The following is a 17,839-nucleotide window of genomic DNA, read 5'->3' on the forward strand; positions in this document are numbered from 1 at the left end:
TACAGGATGTGTGAGTGACATTCACTGTAATATGTATTTGCTATGAATATGATGATTAAACAGGAAGTTAGTGATGGGGGTTAGTGAAATAGATCTCAGGCACTAACTGAAAGGCAAAACAAAACAAAAAACCCCAAACATTTGTGTGTGATGAGAACTGTGGATTACAGTCAGCTATGGACTAAATACCATAAAACTGAGGGAGGGAGAGAGGCAGGGGGAGAGAGAGAGGGGGAGGGGGAGGGGGAGGGAGAGGGAGAGGGAGAGGGGGAGGGAGAGGAGAGGGCTGAGAACAGACAGAGGGGAGGTGAAGGACAATGAGAAAGAAATGAGTGACAGTGAGGAGGGGTGGGTAGATAGGACAGATAAAGCCCGGACTGTGGAAGAAGGAGTGAAAATAGCCTTCAGGGAGACTGGGGTCTCTGCAGCCTTTGAAGCACCGTGCCACGGAGGCTCGTGTCTTCAGACCCCTCTTCCACCTCAGGTCAAAGTCCCCACTAGTCCATTTGCTGAGTCATCACAAACACCAAGGCTTTCCTCTGGTTAGGGTTAGGGTTAGGATTTAGGGTTTGGGGTTATGGGCTAGGGGCTAGGGTCAGGGTTTAGGGTTTAGGGTTAGGGTTAGGATTTAGGGTTTGGGGTTATGGGCTAGGGGCTAGGGTCAGGGTTTAGGGTTTAGGGTTAGGGTTAGGGTTAGAGTTAGGGTTAAGGTTTAGGGTTAGGGTTAGGGGTTAGGGTTAGGGTTAGGGTTTAGGGTTAGGGTTAGGGTTAGGGTTAAGATTAGGGTTAGGGTTAGGGTTTAGGGTTAGGGTTAGGGTTAGGGTTTAGGGTTAGGGTTTAGGGTTAGGGTTAGGGTTAGGGTTTGGTTACTAGCCTTGAGTTGGTGCTGGGTGGGATGGTCAGAGCCTCTCCTGTGTCTCGGTCACGGATGATGAGAGCATCGTGTCTGTGAGGCTGCTGAATGGGCAGTGATAGTAAGAGCTCACTTTCGAATGCCATCACAGATGTGCCCAGTACTCCAGGAGGTTAAAAACTCATCATGTTTGTGACTCTAGGTTACCTTCTTGGGCCTTTATCTAGATGGGGATACTGAGGACCCCAAGTTAACAGGCTTGTGCCTGCTTGCATGGTAGCAGGTACATCGTCGATCTGAGGGTTACATTCAGACCCGAATCTGTGCCCCTTTTGAGCATAGTGTGACATACATACGTGCTTCGGAAGACCATTTGAGGGAATACAAGTGTTCTGTGCCTTAACAAAGCAGCGGGATTTTGATTTTAGGACCTGTACAAAACTTAAGAGCTTAAGTGGAACTTGGTGGTATTGAATGGGTCTATAACCCTAGTTACTGGGAAGGTGACTAGGTCAAGTCAGGCTATTCAGTGGGACTCCGTTTCAAATAAAAAGTGAAAAGATGTCTGGGGGTGTGGTTTAGGGGTAGAGTTCTTTCCAGGTAGACGCAGAGTCCTGAGTTCAACCCCCAAAGCTGCATTCACAAAATAATAATCTAGCGCTTGCTCTGAGGGGCTCCTTCCTTTCCTCCACACCTAGGAGGAATTCGCTGCGGATAAAACATCAATTGACAAGTTTCCATTGCTGCTGATTCTTTTTACCCCGTTGGGCCGGCCCGGGGAATGTGAGTGGGTCTCACATTTGGGGCAGCGATTCTTCTGAGCCCTGGGTGCAGAGCCATCTCTGTGCTCTCTTCAAGCATCTGTTTCCACGCTGATTGCCCGCTCTCCGCCAGCCTCCCGTGGACCAGCCCTAGCTGTGGCAGCTGGAATTTTATTGCTGAGTCAGACAGTCGGCCCTAATTGCCTGTGTCGACCTCCAGCTGTGCCGCTTCCTTAGTGGGGAAAGCTGTGCTCTCAGGGCTTGGAGCACTGCCTAACTGGATCAGCCGCCCAGGCTGGCAGCACCAGCCTCCTAGAGGGTCTTCTGTAAGGTTTGCACCCATGGGCTGTGCCTAGGGGAGACGGGGGCGGGGCCTCTGTGGCTTTATCTTTTCCAGGTCTCCACCAACACCACTTCCCCGCCCCACACTGCCACACGCCTGCAGATGCTGCCCACTCTTTTGCACGGTGGCTTCTGCTGGGGTTCACTGCTGGTGTGTATCCACGGAGGAGACCCGAGGACAGTGAGGGGGTGCCTTTCTTGGCATATTACTGTGGGATAGCGTCAGTTTTTTTTTTTTTCCAGAGAGAAGGTCAGAGCTTTGCTCAAGGGGCCCAAAGCTTGGAAATCTGAGTTCTGCTAAGCACTCCTCCCCCTTTCTTTGGGGGGGGGTATGCTGTAGACTGAATGGCTGTCTCCAAGTCATTGCTCTTCCTGGTATCCAAGCGCCCTGCCCGGATGTGGCTTTGCAGATGCTCACATAAGAGGCACGGTGCCTGGCCTCTTGCCCTTGACTTGGCTCTGTGACCTGCTTTGTCCAACGGATGTGGGCTGAACTGTCTGTACGCCAGTGCAAGCTGGGGTCCTAGAAAGCGTGTCACGTCTCCATGTGCCTCTGCCATCTCTGGAAGAGTTTCCCCTGCACAACTGGTGCCTCTTCACTGCGGACTTTGGAAAGAACATCTGTGGGACTGACCAAAGGTAAGCCAACTGCAGCGGGAAACCGGCTGCAAGTGGCGTCCTCAGTTAAGACCAGCTACCTCCATTCAACCCACACTCCCAGGGAAAGTAGACGCTCGGGCTGCATCTCCCCAAGAGCACACAATAAAGGGCGGTAGCATCTCTCAGTCTCTCCCAGGAGTTCCTCAGTATCCCTTGTCTCTGTAGTCCCTTCCTACACTGAGAGAACTTCCTCTATGGAACCCTTGAGGAACCATCCTAAGTTGAGCGACATTGAAGTAATGACACAGGCACTGGACCAGTGCCTCCTCCCCACCACACCACCATCAAAGCACAAAACATGACAGCACTCAATATTGGTCACTCAATATTCAATGGAAACTCTTGGCTTTAGAAGCTGATAAGAGCTTATTTTATTCTTTCTGTGCATGGTCTTTTAATTCGGAAATATCTTCAAAAATACACACAGAGACAGTTGACGCTATAATGAACACCCATGGACCCATGTCTGAGCTTCAGTGACTGACATTTTGCAAGGTCTAATTTCATCTGCCCCTCTCTTATTTATTTATTTTCTCTTGAAATCTAAGGGCCTTTGAATTTGAAGGAGAGCAGGGAGTGGTATATGGGAAGGTTTGGAGGGAAGAAAGGAAAGGGAGAAGCATTGTAATTAAACCATAATCTCAAAAATATCAACAACAACAACAACGACAAAAAATGGGGCTGGAGAGATAGCTCAGTAGTTAAGAGCACTGACTGCTCTTCCAGAGGACCTGGGTTCAATTCCCAGCACCCATGTAGCAGCTCACAGCTGTCTGTAACTCCAGTTCCAGGGGATCCAACATCCTCACACAGACACACATGCAGGCAAAATACCAATGGACATGAAAGAAAAATTGCATACATTTAAAAAATGTAAATAGAAAAAAGAAGGAAAGAGGGAGGGAGAGAGAGACAGAGAGAGACAGAAGAGAGAGGGAGAGAGAGAGAGGAGAAATAGATACAGACAGAGAGAGGAGAGAGAGATACAGAGAGAGGAGAGAGAGACAGAGAGAGAGAGAGGAGAGAGAGAGGCAGAGAGAGGAGAGAAAGAGAGGGAGAGAGAGACACACACACAGAGAGACAGAGGGAGAGAGAGACAGAGAGAGAGGGAGAGAGACAGAGAGATACACACACACACACAGAGAGAGAGAGAGAGAGAGAGAGAGAGAGAGAGAGAGAGAGAGAGAGAGAGAGAGAGAGATCCAATGCTTTAGAGTCTCAGGGTGTCTAGAAGTCTCACTGCAGTTGTCATCTGTAGTCATGTGATGTTGCTCACCCCTCCGCCCACCCCCCCTCCTTCCCTGCTTCTGTTTGATCTCTCCTGCCTACAGTCTTTTATGATGGAGGTTTGCTTTTTTTTCTTTCTTTTTAAATTTTTGATGTGTGTGTCTGTGTGTGCATGAGATCAGCAGTTGAACCATGTGTCTTCCTCAGTTACTACCCACCTTATTGTTGAAGACAGGGTCTCTCACTGATCCTGGAGCTGACTGGCTAGACTGGCTGGCCAGCAAACCCCTGGATCCCTCTGTGTCCATCTCCCAAGAACTAGGGTTACATGTGCACTCTATTTCAAGAACTAGGGTTACATGTGCACTCTATTTCAAGAACTAGGGTTACATGTACACGCTATTGTAAGAACTAGGATTACATGTACATGCTATTGTAGGAGCTAGGGTTACGTGTGCACACTATTGCAAGAACTAGGGTTACATGTGCATGCCATTACATTTAGCTTTTTGGATTCTGGGGACCAAACTCAGGTCTTCATTATTGAGTGGCAAACACTTCACCAACAAAGTCATCTTCCCAGGCCCTGTTTCTTGTTTTTAATTCCCAACTTCGCTCTTTGAAGTCAGCGTTCCCAGGCTGGAGAAATGCATCAGCATGTGAAGTCCCTGCAGCCAAGACTAAAGACCTGAGTTCAATCCCTGGGATCCCACTCAGGTGGCGGAAGAAGAGAACCAATTCTTGGGGGGTGGCAGTCCTCGAATACAAATTTCCACAGCTCTTGAATTTCCCCTTGCCATTTAGAGAGTCTTGTAACATTTGCAATTTGTTGTTTCTGCCAAAGGAGATGGTCAACACGCTATGTGATTTTTGTGTGTGTACAATCTCATTAGTGTCTCTCTGTTCAAAAGAGACCCATTTTCCGTGTCGGTGGATATGATCCCCATAGAAATACCAGCAGTGCGAAGGCTCTACTCATCTTCTTATATACTCCGTGTCTGGCACACAGGAAACAACGTTTGTTTGAACTGCTTCTGAATTAGCCCTGGGACCAGAGAATAAGATCCAGACAGGGCACACACATTGCCAGCCAATCACAGGGATAGCTGCCAAACACATCATCTACCAGCTGCAAGGCTGTGGTCACTCATTCCCTGCAGTGAGTGCCTCCAAGTCTGTCAGATGTCAGCTGCACTTGCGGGGCTGGGAGCTCAGTGGAAGGCTGGATTTTTCTTCATTAAACTTGCCACTCCCCAAGGTGGGTCCCTGACGGGGACTCGGTGAGATGTCAGAGAGAGACAGTTATTGCTATTTCTGGTAGAGATGCTTTTCCACAGCTGGGGATACAGCTGCAGCAGGCCAAGACTTCATGTGTGATGCCTTTTCCTTTTCCGCTTACTAGTTGTGTGGCCTTTGGTGAGTTATGTCTCTCCTCTGAGCCTCATATTCCTCACTCATGATATATATATATATATTTTTTTTTTCTTTTGTAAAAAGCAAACGAGATACTGTCCATGGAACTGTTTTATACACTGTAGAGCATGGCTTAAGTATTGGACACAACTGGAATATATTAAAATTGCATTTAGTCATTTCACAATATTTGTTGTGGAGAAGACTGAATGAGATAATATCCTTCAAAATGTTTTGTTCTCTGTGAAGCACTGTTTACATGTTAGCTATAATTAGAATATATTAAAATTGCGTTTAGTCATTGCTACGGTTTGGATATGAAATACCCTGTCCAAACCCATGTATGTGTTCAAGGCTTGGTTACCAGCGGGTGGATCCAGTTATTGAGCCTGAAGGCTCTGACTAAATCAATGGATTAATCCATGGAAGGTTCATAATTTAATGACATGATCAGGGAATGGTTAAAAATGGGTATGGGGCCAGGTTCAAGAAAGTAGGTCATAGACACGTGCCCTCGAAGGAAGTGGTTTTTTTTTTTTTTGTCTTTGGCTTCTTCCTGTCTGTAATGTCTAATTTTCAGCCTCATTTCAGGCCCAAAATGATCTTCTCTGAAATTGGTTTTCTCAAATATTTGTAACAAGAATGAAAACCAACCAGCACAGTCATTATACAATGTAAGTACACACGCACACACACACACACACACACACACACACACACACACTGTGGCTGTAAAGGTATAGGTTTAATTGCCAACTTGACACAACCTAGAATCACCTGGAAAGAGCATCTTAATGAGTTATTGTCTACAATGGGTTGGCTTATGGGCATTTCTGGGTGTAGGTACGTTAATGGTAATTGCTGTGGAAAAATCCAGTCTGCCGTGGGCATCACCATTCCCTAGGAAGGGGAGTGCTAAGCTGTCTAAGAGTGGGGAAACAGAGCAGGGTGCAATCAAGCAAACAAAAGTTCGCCCGTTCATCTCTCTGTCCTTGACTGTGGCTGTGATGTGAATCGCTGCTTGAGGTCCTGCCTTGGCATCCCCACAATAGAATTATAAACTAAAATAAGTCCCTTCCTCCCCCAAGTTCCTTTTTATTGGGATATTTTATCATAACAACAGCAGTGCAACTAGGAGAGTGTCTGTGCGTTCGGTCAAACGCTGTCCTGCTTGTATGTGTGTGTTTGCACGCACACTTCTGGATGAGATCACCACTTGACTGGTATGCTGAACAAAGCAGATTGTATTCCCATAATGTAGGTGGGTCTCCCCCAACCAGCTGGACACCTCAGTGGAACACAAAACCAATAATGGCATTTCTCCTGCCTGATTGTTTGAGCTGGGGCATAGGTCTTTTCTTTCCTAGGTATTTAAGCAACTGGCTCTTGTTGGATATTATGCTTGTTGTCTTTTTGGCCAGACCTTTTGCTATTAACTCTTCTGAGTCCCAGGCAGCTCTTCAGACTTATTACTGAACTCAACATGGGCGCTTCTGGCTAACTACAGCTCTCAAGGCTTCACAACTTCTATAACCGCATGACTCAGTTTCTTATCATCTGTCTGTCTGTCTGCCTGTCTGCCTGCCTGACTGTCTATCTATCTCTATTTCTATCTCCTATCTGTCTGTCTGTCTGCCCATCCGTCTGTCCATCCATCCATTCATCCAACCATCCATCCATCCATCATATACCTATATCTATCTATCTGTCTGTCTGTCTGTCTGCCTATCTATCTGACCATCCATTGCATCTGTTTAATCTGTCTATCTCCTGCCGGGTCTGATTTTTTAGAGAGGTCTTATTAACACAAGTGGTCAAAGTGATCCGTATTACCTCACTACTATATGTTCAGCCTTCTGCTTGGCACTGTGATGATGTGAAAGACTTTATAACTTACAGCTTCCTGGCTTTTACAAGCCAAGTGGGAGATGAGACTAATCTATTTCTTGCACGCCATGTTTCTGCAGCAAAGGAAAAATTCCTGGCGTGAACAGGAACATTTCTTTCTGTTTCCTTTTCCACTCTTTGCAAGAGAAGAGCCACATGACTGGTGGCCTTGGAAAAGGGGGCTGAGCAAGGAGGTCCAGCATCTCTGCCTCCTCTCTTCCTCAACTATGGAGCAGGTGGAATGCATGTTTTCCCTGCTCTGCCACAGAGTAGGCCTATGGTTGGAGTGGATGGGACTCGCAGTGAGAGTCCAGCTCTCAGCAGCGATGGGCAGGCTCCGTGGAAAGATTGTGGGAAACACACTGCACATTGGTAACGTCAGTCTTTACTCTTGATCCTGTTTCCTTCTTTAATCTTCACAGTCTAAATCTTCTAGTGTATGAAACTCACCCGCCAATTTCTAACAAGGTCGACTTACCCTAGAACCCACTTATCCTCCAATCTTAGATTATTTAGACTAGACCAGTGCTTTAGTATTCCACAAGGTCCCCCCAGAGGGGCTGTGATGCTGTGAAGACATTTTACAAATGTAATCAGCATATACAGTCAGTGGTTCTGTACTGGCTAGTTCTATGTCAACTTGACACAAGCTACAGTCATCACAGAAGAAGCAGTCTCAGTTAAGAAAATGCCTTTATAATATCCAGCTGTATGGCATTTTCTTAATTAGCGATTGGTGAGGGAGGGCCCAACACTTTGTGGGTGGGACCATCACTGGGCTGGTGGTCCTGGGTTCTGTAAGAAAGCCGGTTGAGCAAGCTGTGAGGAGAGAGTCAGTAAGCAGCACTCCTCCATGGCCTCTGCATCAGGTGCTCTCCAGGACCCTGCCCTGCTTGAGTTCCTACTCTGACTTCATTCAATGATGCACAGTGCTGTGGAAGTGAATAAACCTGTCCCTCTCCAACTTGATTTTTTTGGTCATGTGATTCATTGCAGCAACAGAAACCTTAACTTTAGACAGGTTCCAAGAAAGGAATATTGTTTTGGAAAATCCTCAGTAGCCTTACCCACTTAATAGAGAAGATTTCAGAGCAGAACTCAGACCTCCCGAGGAAGTAGATGTTACCCCGTAGAGTACAGCAGTGGCCTGCTTCCTAGGCTTCTCCAGCCTACCTTTCCTGGCAGTCTTCTCTGCCAATTTCAGACTTGCCAGGGTAGGCCCACAATGATGTAGGCCAGTTATAGCAAATCCTGTCAGCTGAATATTCTTTCCTGCCAGCCAGTACCCAAATAACCACACAGAGACTTACTAATTATAAATGCTTAGCTTAGGCTTGTTACTAACTTGCTGTTACAGCTTGAATTAACCCACACCTCTTATCTACACATTACAATGTGGCAGCACCTGTTTTCAGCACCTGTGTTCATCTTGCTTCTCCCCTCATCTGCTGGTGATTCTGCCCTTCTTCATCCCCAAGCTCTCCTTTTCTCCGTTTGTAAGCACCGCCTAATCTCTTCCTGCCTAGCTATTGCCCATTAGCTCTTTATTAAGCCAACAAGAGCAACACCTCTTCACAGAGAACAAAAAGACTATTCCATGACGAAATCTTTTGCGTACTAAGAACATATACATTGCACAGGTATCCTATTTCTGCTAGATACAGGGGTGGCAATTAAGAAGATATCAGCCCCAAACTCCCCTCATGTGCTGCTGGATGAAAAACTTATTTTACAGATCTGAGGTCTTTCATAAACCTAGGATGGAAGAAAGGCAAAGAATGACACACATAGCAGTGTTCTACAGGCAGAAGTTAATCACACACAGAGAATATTCTAAACTCTCTTGAGGGACACAGAGTGGCAAGCCCATCTATTTACTCACAATTAGCATTCAGACATTTTCCTCTAGCACTTTGGACAAGTCTAGAACGGCTGCCTTGAATGCTTTTGCTCCTGAAGTTGGGTCTGCTGTAAGTCAGTTTCTGTTTACTTTCCTCCTGCACGTGGTTCATATGCTCTCTGTGCTTTGCCTGCCTCTCTGTTGTTGGCTGAAGACAGGGCACGCTGAGGAGTAAGTGCTTTGTACCCCGCAAATGGGACTGCTTTGCTTTTCCTGGGTTTCAGGCTGTTTTTCTTTATGGACAGGAACTGTGTATTGTCGCTCGGCCGTGGTGGGGCACGCCTTTAAATCCTGGCACTCAGCAGGCAGAGGCAGGTGGATGTCTGAGATTGAGGCCAGCCTGGCCTACAGAGCCAGTTCTGGGACAGCCAGAGCTACACAGAGGAAGCTTGTCTTGAAAAGAACCAAACCAAACAAACGCAACACAAACGTGTGAACTGTCTCCTCTAGAGTGTAAGAGTGTATTTTAAAAGTCTAAAATGCCTGTGTCCCTAATGATCTCCTCACTGTGTAATTTAGCACTTTCAGCCAATGACTTGAACGAAGTTAATTTTCAGATATTTCAAGCCAGTGAAGCTTTGCCCTCCGCTGCCAAAGTTGCATGTTCATTTTTCAAGAGCACAGCGGGTTTACAAGTCCCCTGGACTCAGTGTCTGGTAGACCTCGGGGACCTCCTGTGTGCATGTAACTTAGTCTGGTATATGGGCGCTCACTCCATCAGGTTAAATATTGCTTACATTTGTAGCTACTCTGTCCCATTTTTTTATGTGTGATGGCACCCCTAGCTGTTAAAAGAAGCTTCTGGAAGAGGCCAGTAAAATGAAGTGGAGGGGATGGGAATGCTGGGTCAGAGGGTCATAAACTCATCCTCGCTGCTCTTGTCTCTGTCCTCTGTCCCTCTTTCTCTTCCCCGTCCCTTCCCTCTTCTTCTTTTTTAACTTTTGTTGATTCTTTGTGGGGTTCACATTATGCATCTGATCCCACCCATCTCCCCATCTCCTTGAATCTGCCCTCTGTCCTTGCAGCATCCCCCGTAAAACAAAATTTAAAAGAAAAACCAAAAACCACACAAAACTAAAAATCAGGAGGAGGAGGAGGAGGAGGAGGAGGAGAAGAAGAAGAAGAAGAAGAAGAAGAAGAAGAGGAAGAATCTTGTTGCGGAAGCTGCAGTGTAACCCTTTGAGACACACAGTTTACCCTTTAGTCCATTCATCCTTACTTGCAAGTGTTCATTACCATGAGTCATTGGTCAGGCTTGAGGCCTCTGGCATCTGCTAGTCCACCGACAATGGGCTCTCGCAGGGGCTCCTCTCAGATATCCTATTGCTGTCCTGTGTCATGGGGATCCTGCTGTTTTGGATCTATGGGCTCTTTCCCCTCACCTGCTCCAGCAGTTCATAGATTCGGTGGATGTTGGGGCGGGCAACTCATAGCCCTGGATCTGAGCCTGGGTGGTAGCTGGGTTGGTCAGTCCACCAGTGGTCCCCCGTTGTCACTACCTGGGTGAGCTCTCCAGCACCGCCTGGGCTAGCTCACCCAACACACCTATAGCAAGGAGTAAGTCCAGTTCTTCTGCTCTTGGGCCCCAGATCTGGCTTCCCGTCACACATCACCACGACCAGCTCTACTATTTTGCCCAGGAAGGTGCAGGTCCCTCTCTCCCGATCACTTTAGGGGGCTACAGGTGTGTATGGAGGGCTCAGCTCTCCTGCTCAGTCCTCAGGGCTGACTCACCTGTGCCTCCAACAACAGGCTCCAGTCTAGCGTGCTGTTCAGGCAGGGTGCAGGGCTGCTCTCCGGTGTGCTGTGGCTGCAGCCGGGGAGGGATGGGGCTTTGCTCTCCCTTTTAAGTGAGCTTCTTGCTGTTTACATTATGGCCTGTTGGGTTGTTTTGCCGTCAGTTTTAGTGTTTTGTTCAGTTTTCCAGGAAGGGCAGTCATTTGCCTTCTTTCCCCCCAGAATGCTGAGCTCAGAGGCTCCAGCTTTTCCATACAAATAATGTCTTTGCAATGCCACTTTTATTATCCTCAAATATTATAATGCAGAGGCGATATCACTTTACACACATAATTTCAAAATATCAATATATTTAACATAAAGGAACTATTAGAAAAACTAATTTGGAATGAAATTGCACACATACAGAAGCTAGAAGGTTAAAACTCCATTTCAGATTTCTGAATTCCTCTTTTGAGTGACGCCAAGTCCTCTTGCACACACATACACATGAACACCACACCACACTACACACACACACATACACACCATATACATGAACACCATACACATGAACACCACACTACCCACAACACTACATACCACACACATACAACACATACACACACACCACACTACACACCACACTATACACCACCCCACATACACACACCACACTACATACCACACTTACACACCACACACACATACACACCATATACATGAACACCATACACATGAACAGCACACCACACTACACACACACTCACACACACACACACATACACACCATATACATGAACACCATACACATGAACAGCACACCACACTACACACACACACTCACACACACACATACACACCATATACATGAACACCATACACATGGACACCACACTACCCACAACACTACATACCACACACATACAACACATACACACACACCACACTACACACCACACTATACACCACACCACATACACACACCACACTACATACCACACTTACACATAACACAAACATATGCACATACCACCCCACAAACACATACATACCACACTATACACCACACACAACACCCTACACACCACACACACATAATACTACATAACATAGCACACACAACACCACACACACAAACACACACACCATACTACACACCACAATACACCATACACAAGAACACCACACTACACACCACATATACATACACACATACACACCACACATATACACACACCACACTACACACAACACACACACACACACACACCATGAATATCCTTTTCCCAAAGAGAACATTAATTTCCAGAGAAACGTGTAGTTCAAACCCATGACAGAGCAGTGTCCGTACCAGCCTGCCTCACACTTCGCTAGTTTGCTGTGTCTCACAGGACAACTTCTTTCCCCCGCCCCGCCCTCCCCACAAGCCATGCACGGGTGTTTATAATGTCTTCCATCCTTTCCTGATTTCATGTTTGCATCGTCTCATACTTCCTAGAAATCATAAACCAGGCTCACTAGAAACCACGCCCTTCTGTTTGATGAAAACTATCAAGATGTTCAAAGCCTGGGCTGTAGCCTTTTATTAACGTGTATGGGCCAGGTAAGCATCAAAGGAACTCCACCCCCTCGTTCTGCTATGTTTAGGCTGAAGCAGAGGCGGGAGGTGTGAAAGGCAGTTTAGTTATCTGCTCTTCCAGAATAGCTTTGTATAGATTATTACAGCCTCTAAATTTTAATCTTACCTTTGATTTTAAAATAACGCTTAGGGGTTGGGGAAATGTCTCAGTAGGTCATTGTTGCTGCACAAGGATGAGGACCCTGGTTCAGATCCCGACACCTATGCATGTCTACAACTGGTGCTAAGAAGGAGGAAACAGACCAATCCTTGGGGTTTGCTCGTCAGTCAGTCAGTCTAGGCAAGTTGGCATCACCATGTTCAGTGAGAGGTATCGAGTCAAAATATAGTGTAGAGGATTACGTCAACCTGTCTTCCATACGCATACCCACATGTGTGCACACTTGCATACAACACACACACACACACACATTTAGGTGACAGATGACAGCGGTCCATCTGGCTAGCATGGGATAGCACCTATGAGCAGGAGTCTGGGTCATATTCTCTTCTGCTAGGCTCTTGGATCACTTCCGGCTCTTGCTATGGCCAGAGCTTGGGATTTGTATATTGGGTTTTTTTGTATCTTTAAATCAAGCTGACACATAGGGACAGCCCATGGGACATTTTCTTAACCAATTATTAATGTGGTAAGGCCCATCCCATTGTGGGTAGTGACACCCCTGAGCACTGAGGGGTGTATTAAACAGCAGGCCGAGCAAGCTGGCAAACAGCACTCCTCCATGGCCTCTGCTTTAGCTCCCACCTCCAAGTTCCTGTCCCGACTCCCTTTGATGATGGACTGTTCCATGAGACCTTAAACCAAATAGACTCTTCCCTCCTCAAGTTACTTCTGGCCATGGTGTTGGCCAGATAGAGAGAAAGCCTAATGAGAATAGCACCCAGCCAAGGAAGGCAAGGAAAGATTCTCAAAGTTCTCACAGGATTTCAGCTCCTTAAGTAGCACCTGATGTTTACTTTAGGGCGAAGGGGATGACTTTGTGGAGTCAGTGTTTCCTGTGCAAACATGAGACCCAGAATTTAGATCTGCAGCACCTTCATGAAAGTTGGGTGGGTGTGAGGGCCTGCCTATAATCCCAGAGCCCAGGAGGTAACACACAAACCCCCTAAAGCAAGCTGGCTAGCTAGACGCTGCCAGTGGGCAAGCTCCAGGTTCAGCAAGAGTCCCTGCCCCAGTAAGTAGAGACTGATCAAGGATGGCACCAGGCACTGATGCCTGGTTTCTGTATGTGCTTTTTTCCTTATTTTTGGTCTTTAGAGACAGGATCTGATGTAAATCCAGGCTTGGCTTGAAGTCACCATGCAGCAGAGACTGGCTTTGAACTCCTGATCCTCCTGCCTGCACCTTCCAAATGCTGGCATGACAGCTGCATGCTACCTTCAACTTTGTTTGCAAGGCTTTACTTTTGAAAAATGATGTCAAGCAACTGAGCCAAAATGTTTAAGAGCTAATGAGATGCTGAATATACTGTTCACAGAGGCAAAAAGGTAAAGATGGCATGAATGGCTAGCTGACCGGATTCAATTCTGGCTTACTCATTCTTGACTGTGGAAACCACAGTAGTGTCTTGGTGTCTCAGTTTTCAAGTCTGTAAAATGGTGAACATAATACTACCCCATAGAATTATTGATAAGATTGCATTGATTAGTTCATAGACACTGGAATAATATTTGGTTTGGATAAAGACTTGAAATTTGGTCATTGGTAACAAAATTTTAGATATTTTGTGAAGTTGTCTTAAGAAATTGAAAGATTTCCCTAAAGTTCCCCCAACTCTTGGGGCTTAGATATGTTTCACAATTAGAATCTTTGGTTGTCAATTATACAATATAATTAGTGGCATCTAGAGTAAAAAAAATAACCTTAATGAAACGTGGTATAATTTTTCACTGAAAATTAGCAATATTCACTAAGAGGGATAGATAAAAATTTTTAGAAGTTTCAGGTCAAGTCAGGTTTTATTGCCAAATAAATAAGCTGCAAACTTTCCTGAAGTTTTTTTAGAGTATTTTGGGTCATGAAACTGCATGTAAGTTTCACTGGAAAACATGTAATTCACAAATTTCGCTTTGTTTTTAAAAACAGTATATACATATTTGTGGTTGTTTGAAGGAGAATGACTCACATGTCTGAATACTCGGTCCCCAGTTAGTGAAACTGTTTGGAAGGGATTAGGAGGTGTGGCCTTGTTGGAGGAGGTCACCGGAGGTTGGCTTTGAGGTTTCAAAGGCCACATGCCATCCTCACCGTGTTCTCGGCTTCTTCTTGCGGTTTAGAGACGTAAGCTGTTCTAACAGCACGCCTTTACTCTGCCATCGTGGACCCTAATCCACTGGAACCACAAGCCCAACTAAATGGTTTTTAAAATGGGTTTCTATGATTGCGATATTTTACCACAGCACTATGGAAATGCAACTAATACAATATAGAAAGGACAGTTTAAGCCATTGTAGTGACTTGAATGAGACGCTTCCCACAGGCAGGAGGAGGAGGCATGACCTGGCTGGTGACGCATGTCATGAGGGTTAGGCTTTGAGAGTAGAGACCCTGCCTGTATCTAGTTTGCTCTTTCTGCCTTGTGTTTGCCCTTCAGATGTAAACCCCCAGCTTCCTGCTCCTGCTGCCAGACTGATGCTTGTAGCCTCACAGCCGTGATGGACCGAATAAACTCTTTCCTCCGTAAGTTCTTTTTTTTTTGGTCATGTGTTTGATTACATCCACAGAAAGTTAGCAATGCAGGCATGTTGTTGAATAGCCAAGAGTTACTTACATGTTAGAGTCTTGAGAGCTCATTGAATGATATGGTTTATATGATTTCTTTACACCTACCAGAAAGAGACACCCGTGTTTTCATACACACATGTCCAACTGCAAGTGGTCTGGAAAGAGACATGATAGAGCGTTGACAGTTGTCAATTCTGGAGAAGAGGATACGGTAGGCTGAAAGGGACCAGCCACTATTGCTCTGGATACTCTTGAAGTCTAAATTCAGTCTTCTGTAGAAATATGATCACACATATTTGAGTAATCAAATTAGCAAAGAAAAACTGTTTGGAAAAGTCAGTCAAAATAGAACTGGGATACAGGTCTGTTGACATCCACAGGCCTGCCACCCCAACTACTTAGGGGGCTGAGGCAGGAAGGTACTAAGTTCATGTCTTGTCTGGCTAAATAGTGAGTTCAATGCCACCTAAGGGGACTCAGTGACCTTCTGGCTCAAAGTGAGAAATGGCTCAGAATGAGGCTGGAGATGTTGCTCCGTGGTAGAGCGCATGCCTATCATGTTCTAGGTCCAGGGTTTGCTTCCATAACAATGGAAGAGTGATCAAGAGGGAGCAGGAAGGACAGGGTAGGGGGGCATGGAAAACCAGCTTTGTCTGAGCCCTGCTGTAATAGAAAGCTCAGGAGAAAGTATGAAGAAACAGCACAGTTTGGGTTTACATAACCAAGAACAGTGTGGGCAAATTTTCTGCTAGAGTTCCAGACTCAGCAGAACAGCTTGGGGATTTCTGTCCCAAAGCGGGTAGCCCATGAAGTATCCAAGACATGTTTTCTGATGGCAACAGAAATAGCATAAGGGCTTCTTGATCTTAGCCTCTCCAGACATCAGTAATGCTACTGTCTCACAAAGGCAATGGAGTTGCCCGTACAAATGGAGTCAGAGAGGATCTGGCCAGCAGGGACAACGGCAGATTCCAATTTTGCCTCTGTGCAATCTGTTCTCCAGGTGGGCATCCAGAAGAACCCTTTCAAGTCACGAGGTCAGGCACTTGGGATGCAGCTCAGTGCCACATTGCGAACTTAACACAAATCAGGCTGTGGTTGTGACCCCCAGCACCGCAGAAGGAAGTCAAACGATAAACAGACACATGCTTCGTGGTGTCATTGCATCAGCGGCCTCCTTGGGATTTATCCAAGTGTAACTCTCCGGAGAGGAAAACCCCAGTTCTCTCTGGTTATAAGCCTAAGGCTCCTTAGGGCCCCATATTCTCTTCTTCTCCCTTCTGGAAGAAGCTGGCTTGAGAGAGTGATGCTGACAAACCCAAAAACCAGTGGAGATGAATACAAAGAGGGAGATTTGACAAAAGAAAGACACTATACTTATTCATTTAATTTTTTTATTATTCTCGCATATATTACATCCTGACAGCAGTTTCCCCTCCCTCCCCTCCCCCACTCTGCCCCCACTCACCTCCCCTTTCGCCCTGTTCCACTCCACTCCACCTCCCCTCAGAAAAGAACAGGCCTCCTAGGAACATCCAACAAACATGGAATAATAAGCCACAATAAAACCAGGTACACACACCATCATATCAAGGCTCGACTAGTCAACCCAGTAGGATTAAAAGGGTCCTACAAGCATATATATATATATATATATATATATATATGTGTGTGTGTGTGTGTGTGTGTGTGTGTGTGTGTGTGTGTGTGTGTGTGTGTGTCAGACTCCTACAGGCTCCCTGATCTCTTTGAACCCCCTTGAGTCCTGATGAGTTAATTCTGTGGGCTGTGTTTTCATGGTGTCCCTAACCCCTCTGGTTCTGCTGGTCCTCCCTTCCCCTCCTCCCCAGATCTTCACGAGCTCCTCCTAATGTTTGACTGTAGACTCTGCATCAGCTTCCATCAGTTTCTGGATGAAGTCTCTCTGGTCTCTGATGACAATTCTGCTAGACTCTGGTCCCAGAAAACTCTGCAGGCAGGACAGACTGTAGTAGGTTGAAGATTTGGCAGCTGGGTTGGTGATCCAATCCCTCCACTTAAAGCCTAGCCTGGTTACAGAAGGCTGCTGACTCAGGCTCTGCATGCCCCATTACCCGGAGTTGAAGGGGAAATCCTGTGTATATATAAATAAAACACTGTTGGCCAATAGGGATGCAAGATAGGTGGGACTAGGAGTCCAGGAGGATTCTGGGAAAGGTAGTGAGAAGAGCTTTTGCCATGTGATCTTCCAGGAACAATGGGTGCTCAGGAGTGTGTCCTTAAAAAGATAAGCGCTAATAAAATATGTATCAGTAATTATGGGTAATAATCAAATCAAAACTAGCCGATAAAAAACCAAACAAACAGCCAACAGCTTTATAACTTGGTATTGGTATGGTATTTCATTTATTGATACAAATTCAAGGTAATTTTGTGATGTGTATATTTTAAGTATTGTGTTTATATTGATCTTTTAAAATGTAATGTATAATTAAATACATATTATAGATAGTTATAGTTAGGTAAGTTAGGTTTTCTAGATATACAGTGATATATTTGAGATAAGTAAATAGTCTTCAAAACGTTCAAAGACCTTCAAAAAATGACATTTAAAATGGTTTAGGGCTTTTCTTGACAATGAGAAATGTCTGCTCCTGACACACCAATTACTTCTGAGAGGAAGATAGACATCAAAGAAACTCGTTATGGAGTTTGCTTTCAACATGGCAAGATT

General features: G+C 45.7%; 1 long non-coding RNA gene across 1 annotated transcript; it reads left to right on the forward strand.

Annotated features, from left to right (window-relative positions):
• The first annotated feature begins 1,851 nt into the window (after positions 1-1,851).
• On the forward strand, positions 1,852-16,587 carry LOC110342104. The gene is made up of 3 exons (XR_002384101.2): positions 1,852-2,595; positions 14,996-15,081; positions 16,130-16,587. It is a non-coding gene; the product is annotated as an uncharacterized LOC110342104 (long non-coding RNA).
• Positions 16,588-17,839: the final 1,252 nt, after the last annotated feature.

This window comes from Mesocricetus auratus, unplaced genomic scaffold (genome assembly GCF_017639785.1).
Source record: "Mesocricetus auratus isolate SY011 unplaced genomic scaffold, BCM_Maur_2.0 Super-Scaffold_6730, whole genome shotgun sequence".
Lineage (NCBI taxonomy): Eukaryota > Metazoa > Chordata > Mammalia > Rodentia > Cricetidae > Mesocricetus > Mesocricetus auratus.